Genomic DNA, 5,000 nt, shown 5'->3' on the forward strand with positions numbered 1-5,000 from the left:
AATATTATGTATATTCTATAATATAGAATAATCGAATAGAATATATTAAGAATCTTAGGTTAGAAACAAAAAAATAATTTTAAATGTCTTGAATTCAAAAATGAAAAAAAAAAATAATAAATAAATCAAATCGTATTTTATTATCTAATTAAGAGTAAGATATTTATTGTTGATCAATATAGAATTGATAAAAAAATCCAAATTCGCTAATATATATCATCACTAGATTCTCGTAATTGTTAGATTAATCGTTATGTTCTATATCTATAGTATTCAACATTTATTTGAAATTCGATTCTCTATTTTATTCTTTATGAATAGCTAAGAATAAAAGGTTAATAGATAAGATCCTAGGATCCCTACGCATGTACAATTTCTCTTATTTAAGCCCGCTTAGCTCAGAGGTTAGAGCATCGCATTTGTAATGCGATGGTCATCGGTTCGATTCCGATAGCCGGCTTTTCTCTATTTGTTTGATTTTTTACATGATTGATAATGTCTTTTTGAAAGAAAAGAACATTGAAAAGGCTTCTTCCAAGGATCATCGATCCAGTATGTTGTAGGAGCTTCCAATTATGAATAAAAGTGGGAGGAAGTTCGATTTCGGCAGAATAAATCAAGAAAAGGAACCCTCTTTTGATTTATATTTCTATATGCGTATACAATACAAAAAGGGGTCTGGAATTTGATACAAATCATCTTAGTATTCTTTGTAGTACAATACTTCAGCGGATTTTGCTTCATTTATCATGTAGCTCAGTTTTAATTTAGGTTTATGAAATTCAATAAAATAAGGAGTCTTTATGTCACGTTACCGAGGGCCTCGTTTCAAAAAAATACGCCGTCTGGGGGCTTTGCCGGGACTAACGAGTAAAAGGCCTAGAGCCGGAAGCGATTTTAGAAACCAATTGCGCTCCGTAAAAAAATCTCAATATCGAATTCGTTTAGAAGAAAAACAAAAATTGCGTTTTCATTATGGTCTTACAGAACGACAATTACTTAAATATGTTCGTATCGCCAGAAAAGCCAAAGGGTCAACCGGTCTGGTTTTACTACAATTACTTGAAATGCGTTTGGATAACATTCTTTTTCGATTGGGTATGGCTTCAACTATTCCTCAAGCCCGCCAATTGGTTAACCATCGACATATTTTAGTTAATGGTCGTATAGTCGATATACCAAGTTATCGTTGCAAACCCCGAGATATTATTACAGTAAGGGATGACCCAAAATCTAGATCTCTGGTTCAAAATTATCTTGATTCATCCCACCATGAGGAATTGCCAAAGCATTTGACTCTTCGCGCATTCCAATATAAAGGATTAGTCAATCAAATAATAGATAGTCAATGGGTCGGTTTGAAAATAAATGAATTGCTTGTCGTAGAATATTATTCTCGTCAAACTTAAACCTAACTAAAATAACGGGCTCGTACAAATTTACCCTTTCACCTAACTTAAGGAAAGGGATACAAGGTAAGGAGTTTGATCCGTGGAGTTTTTTTTTATCCCATTCATGTATCATAGATCCGAGGGTAGATTTTTATCCCCTGCCTGCCCCTTCCCTTTCTTTCCCGTAGGAATTGAGAATCTAGCTCAAAAAAAGGTCTGACTGCTTCGGTATTCATTCTTTTTTGCTTGGATACATTCCGGTCAGTAACATTGATGAATTAGTTCAAGGTACGGAAAGAGAGGGATTCGAACCCCCGGTAAACAAAAGTCTACATAGCAGTTCCAATGCTACGCCTTGAACCACTCGGCCATCTCTCCTACACAATGATTATGACCGAGAACCCGCGTGAATAGCGAGTTGTTCAAATTCGATTGGTAGATGGGTACGGACAATCGAATCCGTTCTAACTAGAAAAATAGAAACCCTTTCAGCAAAGAAAAAATTCTTCCTTTGAGTCTGGGGAAAAGGATAACTTTTTTGTTTGTGAAAAACTGTTCAAAACAAAAAACAATAAGGCTATATATCTTGTTTGCAAAGATGGCGCTCCTTTTTTTTTTTTTCTTGATATTTCTACCTGATTTAATCAATGAGTTGGAACGAATCAACGGATCGGTCTATTTTTTTTTTTTATTTTTTTTAACACGTCTGCTTTTATGTTATTTTGTACTGTACAATTCCTTTGTTTGTGGGATCATTTTCTCACAAGAGGTAATGAAACGAATTATAGAATGGATTTTTACCTATGCCTAGATCGCGGATAAACGGAAATTTTATTGATAAGACCTTTTCGATTGTAGCCAATATATTATTACGAATAATTCCGACAACTGTAGGAGAAAAAGAGGCATTTACCTATTACAGAGATGGTGCGATTTGATTAGTTTTTTATTTACCCCTTTCGGTCTTAGAAGAAAGAAAGACAATTCGGGATAAGAAAAAAAAAAAAAGAATTAATTGAAAAAATCTACGCTTGTTGAAGGTGAAGTTTATAGATAAAACCATTCCTTCTGTCGTGTATCCCCGATTAATGCAGCCTCAGATGCTTCAATTGTCGATTCTAGTATTGAGCGAAAGGTTACACCTATGGGTTCTGTATTGCAAGTCAACCCTACTACACCAGTACCAATAGGCGGCATAGGGGAAGAGGCGCTACGTCTAGGAATCAGCAACACGAAAACTTTGTTATAAACTGCCCCCTTTCCTTAGCGGGATCGGGACTAAGAAGAATGGTTGGGATAACAAACATCCATCTCGTTCGTACTGTGGATACCCGTATAACCATCGAAGACTGTTGAAGTGATTAATTCCTGTAAATTAAGGGGCGTTGAGAACAAAGAAATTGTTGGAGTTTCCGGTTTTATCTAGTACCAACACGCGTGATATTAAGAAAAAAGCTTTTGCAGGAAGGTTGGCTAGAGATTTCTTGTAAAAACATTAGCCCCACTTAGTTCATAATGAGAATATTTCAATCTTTTTTGATTTCATGGATTATTCTCATAATGCACATAAAGGAGGAGCCGTATGAGATTTTCATCTCATGTACGGTTTTGAAACGGAGAATTCTTTGAATCGAATGACGACCGTAACGGATGTCAGCTCAATCTGAAGGCAATTATGCGGAAGCTTTACAGAATTATTATGAAGCTATGCGACTAGAAATTGATCCTTACGATCGAAGCTATATACTCTATAACATAGGCCTTATCCACACAAGTAACGGAGAACATACAAAAGCTTTAGAATATTATTTTCGGGCACTAGAACGAAATCCGTTCTTACCACAAGCTTTTAATAATATGGCTGTGATCTGTCATTACGTGCGACTATCTCTACTATAGAAAGAAAAAAGTAAAAGAAAAAAAAAAGGAGGGGGGTAAAGAGCAAATACACTAATAAATACTCGAAAAAAAAAAATAGGCTTTCTACATATGCATCGTGCAAAAACGATTTTTATCAGCTGTAGCAAAGAAAGAAACTTCATAGAAGTCGAAATATGAAGAAATCGATATGCCTAGATAGTTTATTCTATGGATAAAGGATCTAATTGATAGAGGAAGCACCGTAAAGATCAATTCGCGAGGTTTTGGGCCGATGCCGATCCAATAAGAACTGCTTATTTATGTCATGATATGAGATAAAAGTAAGGAATCCACTTATGTAATAAAGTCGATCCCCTAAGGTATTGAGCAGCGGTGTAGCATCAGATCCCAAAGACAGTAAGCCTTTTCTTTCTTAGGAAGAAAGGGCTTTTTCAAAGATTCTATATCAATTTTTATATGAAACCGAGATAGATACCTTTCAGAAAATTCTAACTATAGTGGAAATGCTTCTATGTTATTCTTCTGACGGTGGGAGAAAAGATAAAATGAAAGCAAAGCTGATTATTAATTTAATCAAAAGTCAAGTTTGAAACTCATGCTCATGGAATTAACCTCTTTTGGTTAACCCCCCAAAAAAAGAATAAAGATAAAGATCGATCTATGAGAAATCTCATTCAATTCGATATACTAGATTCAAAAACCCGGGACACCAAAAGAATTGATTGCCGAGCCGTATGAGGCGGGAAACTCTCAAGTACGGTTCTAAGGAAAGGAATTGAACCACCTATTCCGACCGGGGGGAACAGGCCGTTCGACAGGGAGATTCTGAAATTGCGGAGGCTTGGTTCAATCAAGCTGCCGAGTATTGGAAACAAGCTATTGCGCTTACTCCTGGTAATTATATTCAAGCGCAGAATTGGTTGAAGATCACGGGACGTTTCGAATAAGAAACTCTCTGTTTATTTATTTAGAATTTTATTTCTTTAGAATTTCGATATCTATTTTCGTTTGGTATAATTAAAAATTAATTGTCTGTTAGCCCTATCAGTGGAATATAAAAGGGATCATTTATCTGGTAAGAAACAATCAAGGAATTTCATTATATCCTTTCTAAGATCGTTCTATTTCGTCTGGTATTTCATAAGGATAAACGATACAGGGATACGGTAGAAAATGTATTTTTCTCCTATTCTATTCAAATTAATAAAAGAGACCCCTCGCAGGAATGTCTCTTATCCTAGTAATTACTAATGACTGCTTGGAATAAAGTAATATGTTCTATATACGCCATTAAAGTAGCAGCTGCATTTCGGGACTTCTAATTGAGATATGAATACACTAAGGTTGTACAAAAAAAGGGTTTTTGACAAATTTTAAGCCCGTAAAGGGTTTTATAAGATTAAAAAAGATTCAAAAGGTCCGTTGAGCGCCTCCTGGATATGTCATAATAGATCCGAACACTTGCCCTGGATCGACTTCCAGACATAATTGCTCTAGTGAATAACTAAAGAAAATAAATAGATGGGAGATAGAAGTAGAAGAGAAAGAAACTAATTCTAAGCATCTCTCATAGGTTCACTAATCACTGGACTGACTGTTGGCGGGTTTCTTTGTATGTGTTGTCCGGAAAGAGGAGGACTCAATGATTATTCGTTCGCCGGAACCAGAAGTAAAAATTTTGGTAGATAGGGATCCCGTAAAAACTTCTTTCGAGGAATGGGCCAAACC

General features: G+C 35.5%; 1 non-coding gene across 1 annotated transcript; it reads right to left on the reverse strand.

Moving 5' to 3' along the window:
• Positions 1 to 1,682: 1,682 nt before the first annotated feature.
• Positions 1,683 to 1,769, reverse strand: tRNA-Ser. Its single transcript has one exon. It is a non-coding gene; the product is annotated as a tRNA-Ser (tRNA).
• Between the last annotated feature and the right edge of the window lie 3,231 nt (positions 1,770 to 5,000).

This window comes from Citrus sinensis, mitochondrion (assembly GCF_022201045.2).
Source record: "Citrus sinensis mitochondrion, complete genome".
Taxonomy (NCBI): domain Eukaryota; kingdom Viridiplantae; phylum Streptophyta; class Magnoliopsida; order Sapindales; family Rutaceae; genus Citrus; species Citrus sinensis.